This window comes from Polypterus senegalus, chromosome 5 (genome assembly GCF_016835505.1).
Source record: "Polypterus senegalus isolate Bchr_013 chromosome 5, ASM1683550v1, whole genome shotgun sequence".
NCBI classification, from domain to species: Eukaryota; Metazoa; Chordata; class Cladistia; order Polypteriformes; family Polypteridae; genus Polypterus; species Polypterus senegalus.
This window is the reverse complement of record NC_053158.1, coordinates 193836986-193854716: the sequence shown is the minus strand read 5'-3', so window position 1 is coordinate 193854716 and position 17731 is coordinate 193836986. Positions and strand designations below refer to the sequence as shown.

General features: G+C 40.8%; 1 protein-coding gene across 5 annotated transcripts in view; it reads right to left on the bottom strand.

Moving 5' to 3' along the window:
- The window catches only part of mpp7a (membrane protein, palmitoylated 7a (MAGUK p55 subfamily member 7)), a 371884-nt gene extending 355403 nt beyond the window's left edge, over positions 1-16481 (bottom strand). For 3 of the 5 annotated variants that reach the window (XM_039753883.1, XM_039753884.1, XM_039753885.1), the window contains exon 1: positions 16259-16474. The gene's annotated coding sequence lies outside the window, so the exon portion shown is untranslated. Of the gene's footprint in view, positions 1-16258 lie in introns of all 5 variants that reach the window. The other 2 variants (XM_039753886.1, XM_039753882.1) reach the window with 2 other exon arrangements.
- Positions 16482-17731: the final 1250 nt, after the last annotated feature.

Here is a 17731-nt window from a genome sequence, read left to right as displayed (position 1 = left end):
CAACACAGGGCACAAGGCAGGAACCAATCCTGGGCAGGGTGCCAACCCACCGCAGGACACACACAAACACACCCACACACCAAGCACACACAAACACACACTAGGGCCAATTTAGAATCGCCAATCCACCTAACCTGCATGTCTTTGGATTGTGGGAGGAGGAAACCCACGCAGACACCGGGAGAACATGCAAACTCCACGCAGGGAGGACCCGGGAAGCGAACCCGGGTCTCCTAACTGCGAGGCAGCAGCGCTACCACTGCGCCACCGTGCCGCCAATATCAATTCTACATAGTATATATTTAACACCATTTTCACACACTAGTGTATTCAATGTTAAGCAGGATATTTCACATCATGTGAAAAGTAAGCATTCTATCGTGTAACTAGCATGCCACCAACGTCCATATCAAAATGCTCTAATAAGTATAAGCAGAACACAAGGTCTCATTAGTAATGTTTAATCAGCGGAAGAAGCGGTCAAAATGTAAACCATGTCTTTCGTGCAGAACCATTAATATAAATTTTGTACATAAAACGGATTTATATGTCTTGATGGTGTATAGTTGTTTTTCTTTCTAATACTTAAAGATGTTAACAGGAAAAAAAGACAAAATGTTACCTTTGGTTACAACTCAATACTACTAACTGGTCCTAACAAGTCTCTAAGGCCTCAGTCCCAGTAAATGTGTATGCTGTTGAGAACAACAAGAAATACGCAATGATTCACACCGGCAACACCCTAATGTGGAGGGACCTAACTGAAAAAATACATCAAATCACAGTGAAAAGAGGTTACTTTAAACATCACAATAAAAATCAAAAGTTCTCTTTCACACAGAGAAGCACAGATAAATTAAAGAAGTTAAAGGCTTGGTACATAATAGTACTTTGGGGACCACATACTTGATATTAGTTTAGGGAAATTGGGCAGATATGTTAGTGAGTCCTCATAGGACTCACTAACATGTACTTGTCAACTTTTTTCTAATGTAAATGTTCTAATGTAAAAAATTTAGACATATAAATTAACCAAATTGGCACATTTTGCCTTTTACGGGTTGAAGATGCAAGTAGCCAGTAAAAAAAAGCCAACAGTCACCAGGAGGACAGTTGCTGGTTTGGGATTTGAACCATCCATCCTTCCATCTTCCAAGTCCACTTTACCTGTAGTAGGGTCGCTGGAATTCCAGAGCCTACCCCAGAAAGCAGAGGGTGCAAAGCAAGAACAACTCAAGGGGAAAGGTGTCAGTCCATCTCAGGGTGAAAATACACACACATGCATACACATACATATTCTAGGGCCAATTTAGCATTGCCAATCCACCTAATCTGCTCGTCTTTGTACTGCGTGGAAACACCGGATCACATAGAGGAAACCTATATGGACATGAGGGGAACATGCAAACTCCATACAGGGAGGATCCAGGACATAAACCCCTGCATCTTGCTATGAGTCAACAGTACTACCACTGCACCATTGTGCCACCCTGGGCGAACTCAGCCTTCTAAAGCAGAAATCCATTAAGTCTAACCACTGTAATACCACGCTACCTCCCCAGTGATTTTTAAAATTATATTTTTACCTGTCAAAGCCAGAAAGAAATCTATACTGCAAATCCAGGGTTTTCTTAATTTTAATGGAATGGGAAATTAAAACACCCCAAGATCAAAAACTATATAAACTATAACTATACATGGGTGTGTACCCAAGCCAGATGGTAGACTAAGAAAAGCTCAATACAATTTAACCACAATCCCAAGACAGCACACCCACACCGCATGCTCTACTAAAGCAGCTTTATTCCACTCTACAAAAAGCAAAAAAAAACAAAAAAAAAACACAGCACAGCACAGCACGGTACTCTAATAACAACCCCAACATGTAAAATAAATAATATGCCATTCAACCCCAACAGCCTAGATGGATGGCTTTAATAACGCAAAGACAAACACACTTTTAACTGCATGGAATGTCACACAAAGCAGTTTTTACAAGCAGCGTTTTCACCAACTATTATGACTAGCAAGAGCTTTCATAAAACATGTATTGATGAAGCAAAGTAAATGGTTTTTCAAGTGGCAGAGATTAAAAAAAGAAAAACGTAGTAATTTGCATTTCTCCTTGTCTCAAATATCACGTCCACTGTGAACCAAGTATTCTTGAAGTAAGTGAACATGAGCTCATTTTTCATTTCAAGTTACAAAGCAGCAGTCCTTACACATATAAATATAGAACATTAACATGTAAATAAAGATCATACATTAAAAACATAAATACAGAATCTAACACAACAGTGTATTAGACATAAAATTGACCTACAGTGGTGTGAAAAACTATTTGCCCCCTTCCTGATTTCTTATTTTGCATGTTTGTCACACAAAATGTTTCTGATCATCAAACACATTTAACCATTAGTCAAATATAACACAAGTAAACACAAAATGCAGTTTTGAAATGATGGTTTTTATTATTTAGGGAGAAAAAAAAATCCAAACCTACATGGCCCTGTGTGAAAAAGTAATTGTCCCCTGAACCTAATAACTGGTTGGGCCACCCTTAGCAGCAATAACTGCAATCAAGCGTTTGCGATAACTTGCAATGAGTCTTTTACAGCGCTCTGGAGGAATTTTGGCCCACTCATCTTTGCAGAATTGTTGTAATTCAGCTTTATTTGAGGGTTTTCTAGCATGAACCGCCTTTTTAAGGTCATGCCATAGCATCTCAATTGGATTCAGGTCAGGACTTTGACTAGGCCACTCCAAAGTCTTCATTTTGTTTTTCTTCAGCCATTCAGAGGTGGATTTGCTGGTGTGTTTTGGGTCATTGTCCTGTTGCAGCACCCAAGATCGCTTCAGCTTGAGTTGACGAACAGATGGCCGGACATTCTCCTTCAGGATTTTTTGGCAGACAGTAGAATTCATGGTTCCATCTATCACAGCAAGCCTTCCAGGTCCTGAAGCAGCAAAACAACCCCAGACCATCACACTACCACCACCATATTTTACTGTTGGTATGATGTTCTTTTTCTGAAATGCTGTGTTCCTTTTACGCCAGATGTAACGGACATTTGCTTTCCAAAAGTTCAACTTTTGTCTCATCAGTCCACAAGGTATTTTCCCAAAAGTCTTGGCAATCATTGAGATGTTTCTTAGCAAAATTGAGACGAGCCCTAATGTTCTTTTGCTTAACAGTGGTTTGCGTCTTGGAAATCTGCCATGCAGGCCGCTTTTGCCCAGTCTCTTTCTTATGGTGGAGTCGTGAACACTGACCTTAATTGAGGCAAGTGAGGCCTGCAGTTCTTTAGACGTTGTCCTGGGGTCTTTCGTGACCTCTCGGATGAGTCGTCTCTGCGCTCTTGGGGTAATTTTGGTCGGCCGCCACTCCTGGGAAGGTTCACCACTGTTCCATGTTTTTGCCATTTGTGGATAATGGCTCTCACTGTGGTTCGCTGGAGTCCCAAAGCTTTAGAAATGGCTTTATAACCTTTACCAGACTGATAGATCTCAATTACTTCTGTTCTCATTTGTTCCTGAATTTCTTTGGATCTTGGCATGATGTCTAGCTTTTGAGGTGCTTTTGGTCTACTTCTCTGTGTCAGGCAGCTCCTATTTAAGTGATTTCTTGATTGAAACAGGTGTGGCAGTAATCAGGCCTGGGGGGGGCTACGGAAATTGAACTCAGGTGTGATACACCACAGTTAGGTGATGTTTTAACAAGGGGGCAATTACTTTTTCACACAGGGCCATGTAGGTTTGGATTTTTTCTCCTAAATAATAAAACCATCATTTAAAAACTGCATTTTGTGTTTACTTGTGTTATATTTGACTAATGGTTAAATGTGTTTGATGATCAGAAACATTTGGTGTGACAAACATGCAAAAGAATAAGAAATCAGGAAGGGGGCAAATAGTTTTTCACACCACTGTATATAGTTTGCAATTCTGAATTAAAACTTCTTATAAGAATATACTGAATCTAAACAGAGAGAATAAAAGATTTAGATTGGAATCATATAAAAGTCAGAAAATTAAATTCCTGATAGAACATGAGGAAGAAAATAACTAATTAGGCACGCTGAAAAACACCAGTACTCAAGAGAAACATGAACGCATGCACAAGTTGGAGTAATATTTACTCAGACACCCTCAGGGCCCAATTCAGTTTGACTTGACAAGTAAAAATCGTCACCGCCAAACCAAACATCAAATTTAGGGTGTGTTAAAGACTTATCTATTCACCAAGCACACTCCCCACCTCACTGACTCACGCCCAGTCGCATTAACAAAAAGCACTTTCCCCATAAAGTCAGCGCAGAGTGTGTATGTGTATAGTTACTCGTCAATAACTAAAAGCTGTTCCAAGTTACACGGATGGTTCCTACCTTGTACTCGGCGTGGTCGGGGAAGGCTCCAGTACCCATAAAAAAATTATTAAATAGGATTTGTAATTTGACTGATATTCTGCCTTTTCGTATCTTTTACTTACTCATAAACATACAGTGTTGTGGCTAAACAAGGGAATCCTTACCTCTACCTAGAAATTTTAAAACTTTCAGATGGAAGGAAAAATTCAACAGTGACAACAGTAATGACCAGCAAACAATATCAACTGCAAGCAAAAAAGACTTAACTCAATTAGAGAATGAATAAGTGAGAGGAACAGCGATCTTGGGGCAGGGTCGTTCCTACTGAGCGTTCAGTGAACAAAAGCGTTCGTTTGACTTTAAGGGATCGTCTTGAGGACACTAAAAGGGTCGTGGTGGTGGTGGAAGGACCATGAAGCTGGGCTTTGGCATCCAAGCAGTGAATAGCTACGGTATCTGGGATAAAAGCCATTTGATGGTTGACGGAGATTGCGGATGTATCACCCGCTGCAGACACAAGATGGGCGAGGAGAAAGATAGAGATGATGATGACCCAATTTTATCTCCTTAGTTTTATTTTTGATTATAACCCTTGTAATAATTGTATTACTTTAGGAATGATATGTATCTTGTAACCATTCTTGTATAAATATACATTATCAAACTGCCTTACCTTAACCTGTCTTGTCTCTATTTGTTTTGTTAATTTTCCTTCTGTCTTGTTATTAGACGCAACTGGGAAGGCAAATTTCATGTTTTCTTGTGTAAACACGACTAAATAAAGCAACTTTGAACCTTGATTTCTATCTCCCACAAAAGTGCACTTGTTTTTGATTGAAGATTAGCAACGAATGTTCTTCTTTTGACACTGACTGTTGATTTGCCAGTTGACTAAAATGCACAAGACACTGTTTACACCTACTTATGTTGTTTTGTGTGCTTACTGCACTAGTCCATTCTTGGTTTTATAACAATCGGTGATCCAAGAACAAGAAGATGCCAAGCTGCAGACACCCAGGCAACACAGTACCACTCCACGTCAAGCCCCGACTACATCCTGCTCGATATTCTCCCTCCCTAAAGCCCACATGCTTTATCAATCCAGTGGCAGCAGGCAGTGTCTTTGCGAAGAACAAAAGCTTCCTTATAATAATTCATTGCATTTATATAGCGCTTTTCTAACTACTCAAAGTTCTCAGCAATTGTAGGTTAAGGGCCTTGCTCAAAGGCCCAACAGAGCAGAGTCCCTTTTGGCATTTATGGGATTCGAACCGGTAACCTTCAGATTGCCAGTGCAGATCCCTAGCCTCAGAGCCACCACTCCGCACTGTAGTAATGGAATATAAGCAATGGCGTGACCATTTTCAGTAATTATTGTTCAGTTGCTCTCAGAACTGAGGCAGGAATTCAAATGTGGGCATCAACATTCAAGGTTACAAATCGGGAGTGGTCTCCCCTAGACTTTCTTGTATACTCAGATATGGGGTTGGATATTTGAGGAGTAAAATGCAAAACAATGATTTTTTATTTTATGAAAAAGAATCAACAACAAATCAAATAAATAATATATTGAACAATTATAAAAGTTGAATAAGTCAAACTCTGCAGCTGCATGAATGAAAGGTAAAGTAGCGGAAATAGCACAAAAGTTGATAGAAATCTACGTTTGTTACACACACACACACAATTCCAAAAATGGTATTTTCGGACTCGGGGAGGTCTAAAAAGTCAAGATTCATCAAAACCTCAAAATGGAATTTCTGGAGGATTCCAATACTTTCCTTATACTCGTACACGAGAAAGTCAGGGAAGTCTAAAAAATGTAGAGACTCATCAAAATCTCAACATCAAATCTTTGAACGATTACAATGCTTTCCCTATACTTCGTATATGAGAAAGTAATAACCGGGTTTGGCAATGACTTTCCAAGGTGAATCCACACCCCTGGCCCTAGAGATTGCAGCGGGAAAGGCAATTTTTGCAAAGTGGGGTAAATTGCCAGTTCACTTTTAAAATGGATGGACTTCACAACAATATTTGCCTTTTTCACTTTTTTCAAACAACATAGATACAATGTTTGCAATGTGTGTGTTATCTCAAGACCCAAATAAACATTCAATAACATTTCTAGCTTGAAAAAAAGAACATATTTGGAGAGTGTTAAAGCTTTCGATCACATTACGACTCCCGTATCCTTTAGCTCCATAATAAAGTGAATGAACAGGTTAGTTGTTATATAATTAAAAAAAAAAAATGTATGTAGTACTAGGGTGTTGTACCGTGTTAGCCATTACAGATGTAGTGAGAAGTCAAGCAAAACGACACCTTTTATTGGTTTTTATTGCAAGCTTTCGAGAGAGCTCAGGCAAATTCTTCAGGCAAGATGTAATTACAAGAAGAGTCCTGAGTTGCCTCAAAAGCTTGCATATTGTAATCTTTTTAGTCAGCCAATAAAAGGTGTCATTTTGTTTTACAATTTATAAAATACTAGACACAGTAACTGTCAAAGACAAGTAATAGATAGAATAAGTAAAACAATATATATTTGCTGACTTGGGATTAATAAAGTATCTACCTACCAACCACTTCTACCTTTGCCGCTTTTTTGCATGTGTGAACGTCTCTGAACCGAAGCTCCCTCTCTTGAGCGTGTTGCCATAAAGCCTGCTTCTCAGACTCTGCCATTATTTTCAAGGTGCCTTTCTCACCTCCTGTCTGGTTTTATACTCGTCATCGTTGAAAATGACTGTCTCAGCATGTCTCATACATCTTTACTCCTCCTTGTGTGTCTCACCAAAGCCAAGCTGAGCAAACACACCAAAGTCAAACTGGACACACAGACCTTAGTGTTTTATCACATAGTAGACGGTTCACTTTATGAAGCAATTTCATGCGGGAAACCACTATAAACTATGACTGTGAAGAAATAACTTAAACTTGAAAAATCCCAATTCTGTCCTTTAAGGGTGGACGTGTGTGAGGGTGCCCTGTGATGGAACCCTGCCCAGAGTTGTTTCTTATGCCCAGTGCCAAAGGGATAGGCTTCAACTCCCAGACCTCCGTGACCTTGAGTAGGATTAGGCTGGTTAGAGAATGTTTTTAAATACTAAATCTCACAACAAACATAAGATTCCTCATGTGCAGCATATTTTCAGTTATTTTTTATTTTTTCAGATATCTGCCCATATGTGCAAAAATAAAATTATAACCTCTTACTCTAACAGGCCTCAAAGTGGCCACTGATGTGGAGTCAGACAACCATTTTTTTTTTATATTTACAAACACACTCACCCTAACCAACTCTTTTATGATTAGCTTATTCTTTTGTAACTGTTACAATAGCCAACATACTCTATTTAAGATTTGATGCATATATTCAATGCAAATATTTTTCTTTATCTTCTATAGAAGTTTTGTTGCTCATATCAAATATGAAAATGTACAGTTTTAGAATATAGTCTGCATTCTCTGAGAATGAGCCAGAATCATTTCACCCATTCAGTGATAGCAGTTTGCACGATATTTTTAACTCTCGCAGAATTCCATCTTACCTTAGAAAACAGTGTAGCTTTAAAAGTATTCTTGATAGAAGGCTTGCCAAATTCTGCCGGTATTCAAAAACAACCTAAAATACATTTTACTCAAAAAAAGTGTTTTTTCCCCCGCTTTATCTGTACTATAATTATTTTACAAATGTGTGATAGATCGTTGCCAAGTCATTTTGCAAAGTACATCAACCAACATGTACTCAACACCCATTATTCATTCTATTTATGCACCTGCCTGTCCATACAAGCGCCAACCCATTTCGTTTTACAGATTTGTACTACATGCTTCAAACAGGAACAACAGCAAAGCTCAAGATGCTCTCTCTCTCTGAAAGACGAAGCAAACAGAAGAATACATAGTGTAGAACACTTAGATTATGTTTACCCATAGTGTGTGCACAAAAGCCTGAATATGTCCCTTCCCGAAATGCCATCTCCCAAACCACGGGGTCATGCAATCTAAATCTGCCTTGTCACATCGCCACAAAACAAGGGCCACACTCCCTGCGGTCCAATTTGACACAGCCAGCAAGAATCAATGATCAGGCCAGAAGGGGATTTAAAACTGGCAATGTGCCAGGATAAAAGAAGGATGAAGGGGTCTAGGGCAAGCGAAGCCTAGTCTCTTCGCCAATCACTGGACAGCCAGGCACAGGTCAAAAAAAAAAAAAGATGGGCATAAACATACATTTGTATTAATCCTTACCACAGAACAATTGCTCAAAAATTCACACCAGCTGCCTCTCTGCGGGTGTCCTAAATACATGTTGGCATTTCACAAATGTTAAAACAGAAAAGATAAATTACCACCTGGCTGAAAAGATACACACCAGCTACACTGTGTAGCAAGCTTACAATGGGCAAAGAGCAGAGGGTAGCTTAGAAAATGATCTCCCTTTTGTTCGCTTATTCAAATGACTGTTGTACGATTCATAGCCACCACTATGTTTGACTGCCTTCTGTCAAGTGCTTATTTACATACTACAATGAAAACTTTATTATGTAAATGCCTATCTGCTGGGAGTATTATCAGGCCACCACAGGCCAGGCTGGAAGTTATAGAGCAGGGCGAAGAAATCTTAGTCCCCAAACACTGCCATGCCAGCAGGTTTTCTCTAACTAATGATTTGCTTACTCAGCCCATTAACAAATAAAAATATACAAGGCAATTACTGATTTTAAAGAAATATTGCAGCAGTGGTATACTATTTTCAGCATTTTACATTACATGGTTGTAATCAGCTTCTTGAAACTGGCACCAATTACTTTTTAGGGTTTGTGGTGATCACACTAGACTATAAAGTGTAAGGTTTTTGCTTTATTCACCACGAATGAAAACTATTGCGAGACCAAGTGACTGGCAACCTTCACCACCTTCTCTGTGCACTTGAGTTGTGCGAGATTCTTATGTCATGCTGACACATTTCATAGAGGACAGCCATGGAACACTGTGACCAAGACTCCATTTTGCAAGAAACCTGCACTACCAAACAGTTGGCAGTTCTGACTCAATGCTACTGACTTAAGTAATTCAATTACTGGTACTCTCTGATTGTTGGGTGTTCTGTCAGGTACATACTAATGATTATACAGTGTATTTATTTCAGCTTATTAAGTAACCAGAGATGAAGACTGAATGCACACATTTACAACTATAACAGAATAAAATTAACTTGCATATATAAACATACACTTCAGAAACAATAAAACAGGGAAATCTATGATAATGACATTTAATGGTAAATATAACAACCAGGTCATGGCACTTGCAGAATTTCACAGATGACTCTGTACTAAACTGCAGTGTACTGGCAAGGGTGATGACACACTGGAGAGGAGTCAGGTGGACAACTCAGAAAAAAAAATCATCTGCAACTTTAACATCAGCAAACCAGGAAATGGCTTATTGACTTTTACTAACATTCAATGCCTGGTCACTGTTCATGGAGAAGATGTGGAGATGGTGTACTGCTGGAAGTACTTGAGAGTCTACATCAGGGGTCTCCAACCCTATTTCCCCCTGAGAGCTGCTTCTACAAAATGAAAATGGCAGAGAGCTACTCATGTTTTGTAACGTTTATTTTCATTGCTTATTTCAACCCAAACAAACTGAATAAGTTTGTCTTGCCTGAACATTTACAAAATGTTGGTGTCCACAACTCACATTAGGCATTAAAACATCACAAAAAATATTTAGTTCACCCGCAAGTGCATTTTGTCTGTCTTTATGCATTCTAACTACTGAATTGAAACATGAATGCTGTCAAAACAAAAGCAAATGCAATCACAACTACACAGATATTCCTTATTCATTTGTCATTTTGTCACATGTGACTGTGTCACTTTATTCACATGTCCAGTTGCAGGTGTGATGTGTTTTTTAGTTAGTGAGATGACAGGCACTGTATGGAGTCAACAAGAGAGGCAGGTGTCTGGTGGAGTGGAGCCACTCAGGTTCACTCTTATGGAGTCATTTAAATGTTCGTCTGTCAGTCTTCTACTAAACTTTGACATAATGACATTCATGTCAGACTCACAGAGGTATGGAGACCCAAACAAAGCAGACATTTTCAGAGCTGCTTGGGATGGATGGATGGATAGATAGATAGATATACAGCTCATATTTACCATAATAGATAGATATACAGCTCATATTTACCATACTAGTCTCCCAACCCGCTGAATCCTAACACAGGGATCTGCTGGAGCCAATCCTAGCCAAGGCAGGAACAAATCCCGGGCAGGGCACCAGCCCACGTCAGGGCACACACACACCAAGCACACATTAGGGACAATTTAGAATCGCCAATATACACCTAACCTGCATGACTTTGGACTGTGGGAGGAAACCCACGCAGACACGGGGAGAACATGCCAACTCCACGCAGGGAGGACCCGGGAAGACAACCCAGGTCTCCTAACTGCAAGGCAGCAGCTCTACCACCACACCACCCCAGCACATATTTGTAACACTATAAAACACGGCAAGGTAAGCTGGCAACAGAGAGGAAATAACTAAAATACTTCAGCCACCTGACCTAGATCTTTCAGAAAATGCACATTCTGACTCCAAGGGAAGCTACTGTACCTTTGTGATTTATATGTGGTGTCTGAACGCAAAAAAAAAAATCAACAACATAAACTAACTGTGAATTTCCCCTTGGGATTAATAAAGTATCTATCTAACTAACTACATTCTTCTAATAGCACAGCAGCACACTCAAGAGGCTTAGTCTTGAATCCTGGCCTGGACTCCATCTTTCTGCCTGCATACCCGCCACCTCCTAAAGGCTCAGATGTTATGCGACTCTAAATTGGATCCTGATACGTGAATGTGGATGAGAACAGGCTCATTCTGATTCTGACTCGGACTGTGACAAGATAGCCACTGTCCCCTTTAAGAAATAATGCTGGATGGATTCATTTTTTGAACGTTCAAACCCTGGAATGTGAAAATGACCTTTCAAATACACACACTGGGAAAATTATTAGGGACCTTATACTGATAGTGGGTAGGGCCTCCTTTCGCTCTCAAAACAGCCTCAATTCTTTAAAGAACAGAGTTGGAAACATTTCTTTGAGATTCTGGTCCATGTTGGCAAGAGTGCATCTTGCAGTTTCTGCAAATCTGTCAGCTGCCCATTCACAATGTAAATCTCCTGACTTACTACATCCCTAAGGTGTTTTATTGGATTCAAACCTGGAGGCTAAAAAAGCCATTGAACTTATTGTCATGTTCATGAAATCAGTTTGAGACAAATTTTGTTTTGTGACATGGTGCATTAATCATGCAGGAAATAGCAACCAGAAGATCAGTAAGTTGTGACCATGAATGGGGAGTACATGGTCAACAACAATACTCAAATAGGCTGTGACATTCATGCCATGATTGACAGGTATTAACAGGCCCAAAATGTTCCAAGAAAACATTCCCCACACCATTGCTACACCATACCACAACCGACTGGGACTGTTAACACAGAGCAGATTGGATGCATGGATTCATGCAGTTTGTCACCAAATTCTGACCCTACCACCTTTGCCTCTTGTAAAAACTGAGATTCATCAGACCAGGCTATGTTTTTTTTCAGTCTTCATCTGTCCAGTTTTGTTAAACCAGTGCTGACTGCAGCCTCAGGTTTCTGTCCCTGTCAGAGTGTAACCCAACATTGGTCTTCTGCTGTTGTAGCCCATACACCTTAAGGTTAGACGTATTGTGAATTCTGAGATGTGTTTCTGCTTTCCATAGCTAAACAAAGTGGTTCTCTCTATTTCCGTAGTCTTTCTGTCAGCTCAAACTAGTGTGGCCATTCTCCTCTGACCTCTCTAATCAACAAGGTGTTTCCATATGCGGAACTGCTGCTCATGGGATGCCGTTTTGTTTTTCGCACCTTTCTGAGTAAACTCCAGACACTAATATGTGTGAAAATGCCAGGAGATCGGCAGTCACAGAAATTACTCCAATCAGCCCATCTGGTGCCAACAATCATACCACCGTAATTTGAAGCAAACTGTTAAATGGTCAAGTAGGCTGATGGGAGGCTCACAACTCAGCCCATCATTTCTGTACTGTAGGCAGCAACAGGTAAGCTTGATCTTAAGTAATGTCTTCCATTTTTTACACTCTGAATTTCAGTTACTTCCCCCTGGGGAAAAAAAGGTTTACTGTTCCCAAAAGCAGAACAAACAGATATACAATTAGCTTTGCTCCAGCAGCAATCACCACAGCTCAATAAATGTTAGATTTAGGAACTATTATCTTTATTTTTATTATTTTGTGTTTTTGTGAAACTTTTTATTTTAACATGTGTTTTTATAGTGCATGAATGGATGCTACGTGTGTGTGTGTGTCTGGTTTTATTCATTTGTTGTCAAGAAGGACAACCAGCCTTCTGTACTGCAACACAATTATATCTATGGTACTAATAAAGCAAAGCAAACCAAACATCACATTTCACAGATCACATTTTCCCCCCAATTCTGGTGTCGGATGTGAACGTGATCTGAAGCCCCTGATCTGTACCTGCATGATTTTATGCACTAAGCGGCACTGCTGCCACATGAATGGCTAATTAGGGAAGTGCATGGATAAGCCGGTGTACGGGTGCTCCTAACATTTTAATATTATCATTGACTGTATATTATCAGTCATACCCATCCTAACATTACACTGTAAATAACTTTCATATAAATAAATGGCAGATTTGACAGAATTTGACTGAAACTCCATGTCAGCTAATTGCGCTCATAAGAATTCATTATTTAGTCACTGCATAAGAAACTTCCTGCACAGGCCGAGAAAAGCCCATCTTCCACCAGCTAGTCTAACAACATTCTACAGAGGAACCATAGAGAGCATCCCGAGCAACTGCATCACTGTCTGGTTTGGAAATTGCACGGTCAGGGATCGTAAAGCCCTACAGCAGATAGTGAAGACAGCTGAGAAGACCATCTGTGCCTCTCTTCCTTCCATCATGGACATTAACAACAAACGCTGCATCCGCAAAGCCACCAGCATTGTGAATGACCCAACGCACCCTGCGCACTCACTGTTTACACTTCTGCCATTGGGAAAAGGGTACCGAAACATTCGGGCCCTCACCACCAGAATGTGGAACAGTTTTTTCCCCACAAGCAGTCAGATTCATCATCTGTTGAACGGTTCCGGCGATAAGAAAACTGCAGGGGGTCATGTAAGGGGGGGCAGGAGGGTTTTGATGTGCCTCATGACGAGCTTCTCGAAGCATATCATGATAATGGGAGTGAGTGCAACGGGACGGTAGTCATTGAGGTTGGATACTTGTGACTTTTTTGGCAGAGGAACTATGGTGGTGGTTTTGAAGCAGGTTGGGACAATGGCGGTACTGAGGGAGATGTCGAAGATGTCAGTAAAAACGTCTGCCAGCTGGTCTGCACATTCCCTTAGTACTCTGCCAGGAATACTGTCTAATATCTGATATATGTTTTCTGCTCTGCAGTGTTGCACATGGTTGCACATTTGTCTCACATGCACCTTGATATATATTATGTGTCTTTATGTTATATGTCTGGCTCTAAAATCCGTAGTGACCCCGACTCTCTCTTCTGTTTCTTTTCCCGGTTTCTTTGCTTTCTACCTACTCAAAGCATCATGATGCTCCAACAATGATGGATGGATTAAAAGCCAGAAGTCTACGTGACCATCATCAAGTCCTTCCGTGAGAACCCTAAATCCAAAGAGGACTGTTTCATTTATGTTAGGTAGAACGCCCAGAGGGGACTGGGCAGTCTAATGGTCTGGAATCCCTGCAGATTTTATTTTTTTCTCCAACCGTCTGGAGTATTTTTTTTTTTCTGCTCATTGAACCTTACTCTTATTCTATGTTAATTAATGTTGACTTATTTTATTTTCTTACTGTGCCTTTTATTTTTCTATTCTTCATTATGATAAGCACTTTGAGCTACATTGTTTTGTATGAAAATGTGCTATATAAATAAATGTTGTTGTTGTTGTTATGTGTTGTGGATTATTCGTTGTCCTGTGTTCTATATAGCACCATGGTCCTGGAGGAACGTTGTTTCGTTTCACTGTATGCAGCACTACTGTATATGGATGAAATGACAATAAATACTCTTGAATCTTGAAAACAACATCAAGCAAGCCACCATTCATCATTGCCTACAAGTCACAGTTAACAAAAGATGAAAGTTGATTGGTCTGCTCTGGACTGAAGCGCTTGACTAACAACCTGGCAGTGTGGATTCGGACTTCAAACCCTAAAGATGTGGGTTCAAATCCCACTATCAACACTATGCTTCAGCTGCCCGAGTTCCAAATGGAAAACCAAAAGAAAATTGCATCTCTCAAATAATGCCAGTCACCGTGGACAAAGGTGCCAATTAAATAGAGCAGATTAGATTATTTTTCCACAGGGAGAAATTTGGCTTTTTACAAAAACTCAATAATAAATAAATAATAATATCAATTAAGACTAATAATACACCCCTCTCAAACGAACACCACAAAGACAAAAAAAAAAAGATAAAACTAAAAAGAAAACGTCTGACTTGGCAGTTATAGGCAAAGTGAAACACTGTAAAGATGTATTAAATAATAATAATAATTAGGACTTCTTTTTGTAAATGCCAATGTCACATCTATACACAGTGATATGCATATATTAGATTGATAGACAGATAGATGCTTTATTAATCCCAAGGGGAAATTCACATACTCCAGCAACAGCATACTGATAGAGAACAATATTAAATTAAAGAGTGAAAGCAATGAAGGTATAACAGACAGACAATAACTTTTAATTATTTATCCATTTTGTAAAACACTGGATCAATGATTGCGCATAGGGTTCACGCTCCGGTGTGGAGTGTGCATGTTCTCCCCGTGTCTGCATGAGTTTCCTCCCACAGTCTGAAGACGGTCAAGTTAAGGGGACTGGCGACACTAAATTGGCCCGTGTGTGTGTGTGTGTGTGTGGAGTATTCACCCTGTCCAGGAATTATTGCTGCCGTGCACCCTGTGATAGTAGGCTCCAGTCCCCTATGACCCTGCTCAGGATTAAGCAGGCTTAGAAAATGATATCTACCCATCGCTTGATTCGTGCATGTTACATTATAGTAGGCTACGCTCTGCTTTCTAAACCCCCCTTACTAAACAAGCGGTTTGCATCGAATTGTCTAATTGGTTAATGTATCCAGCTTTATCTGGAACAGTTCCATGAGGCAATAGTCACATTAAAGGCATTAAGGAACAAGAAATAATTTACAAAAGCTCCGCAATCCTGAGTACACTACTACGGATATCTAAAATGGGTGTCATAATTCTGAAACTACTACTACTTGCACAGCACCGTCTTTCACAACCCTTACAAAGTTATGGGCTGATTTATGTTGCCGCACAAGGAAATCAAACGTCTCAAAATATCTTATCCTAAAAATACTCTCACCTCGATGAAATCAAATACACCACGGCCCCATGCTGTCCAAAAAACCGCGGGAGGGCATCTGTCCCCTCTCTTGACTGGAGGTGCTTATATCGCCTCTGAAGACTCCACCAGGAGCAGCACGGTCACTCGCAATTAAAAAAAAAATAAAATTACTGATGGGTATGTGGGGATCACAGAGGAAACAGGGACACGAAAAGCTTTTCTTAGTGTACACTTTGCGAATAAAGTACATTGCTGTTAAATGTTTAACCGAGACAGCACAACAAACTGCAAAGAAACAGGTGAAGTGAGTCGCGACGCCTCAGTTCTACAGCAGAGCGAATCCGTTCGTCCGCCCGCACTCCCTCCAATCTATCTGCCCAATATCTCTTATTTTTACGGCGCAGGATGAAATAAATACCTTTCTCGTCCTGTGGCTTTTTGTCCCAAGCTCGGTTATTATCCTGTTTGTTCTTCAAGACACCGACAAAAACGTCTCCAACATTGACCGAGTGTCACTCCTTCCACCGCAGAATGTAAACAAATCAGAACCGAAGCTTACGGCTCTTCTGACACCCCCCCTTTGTGAAGTGCCTACTGCGCCCGCGTATCCCTGTTTCCCGACGCGCTCTAAACAGAGACACCCGTCAGTCGCTCAATCAATGGAACAGGCTGGCGGAAGTTGAGGGGGAATCCTGCGGGCTAATTGGACGCCTGTTGAATGCGTCATCAACAGTGGGCGTGAACATAGAATGCAGTACGGAGGGACTGGCGAGTATCTGTCAGGTGTTTCTCAAGAACTGTTAGACACTCTACAAGTTAGGAAAAAGAGCGTGTTGGTATAAGATAAACAATTATTACAGTAATATTACTTAGTATTGATATTTTGGTTTTAAATTGTATCAACCATCACTCTGTGTATTTCCCACATCACATAATCCTCCCCTGTTTGCCTATCGCCCGAACTGTTACATTGAAGATGCCATATCATCATTTCTTCATCTGGTCCTGGGCTTTCTGGACAAAAGAGTCATTTATGCTACAATGCTTTTCATAGGCTTCAGTTCAGCATTCAGTAGCATCATCCCTCGAAAGCTAATATGGAAGTTGAGTCTGCGAGCCTACAACGCTTTCCTATGCAACTGGATCCTGGACTTCCTAACAGAGAGACCCCCAGACGGACCGAATCGGGAACACCGTCTCCAGCTCCATCATGCTGATTTCTGATGCACCTTATGGCTGCATACTAAGCCCAAATCTGCTTACTCTGCTGACCCACGACTGTATGGCTGATGTGAACACCAGGTGGCATAACAGCTCCCCAAACCCAGGCCACAACAGACACAGAGCACAAAGCACTTTTCCCTCGCTCCCCACAGCAGCACAGTACAAAGCACCAAGCACAATAAACAAGGACACAACACTTCTACACTTCTATCACTCCTTCCGCCTCCATTCTCCCCGGCAAGCTTCGTCTGTTTCCTCCCGACTCTGGCTCCCTGAATGGAGTGGAAAGGCTTCTTTTATAGAGCACCCAGTGGTGCCCCAGGTGTCCCATGATCTCTTTCCAGGTGTACTTCCAGGTGTGGCAACAGCCCTAAAGAGGAAGACTAAGCCGTTCCCCTTGCGTCCCCTGGAGGTGTCCACAGCCCTGGCAGTGTGGAGCTTTCAAGCTCCAACCCCGTGGCACTGCAGAAAGCCAGGGAGGCTGCCCTCTGTCGTCCTGGGGGAGGTATTGCCCTGTGCAAGCGCCTTTCCCGTTCCTTCCCTTAAGAAGGCATCCCAGCCGGGTAAGAGTCCCGCCTGTCCACCACACTGTGTACAGTTCAAGCACCATCATTAAGTTTGCAACACAACAGTGGTGAGTCTCATCAGCAATGGGGGATACAGAACA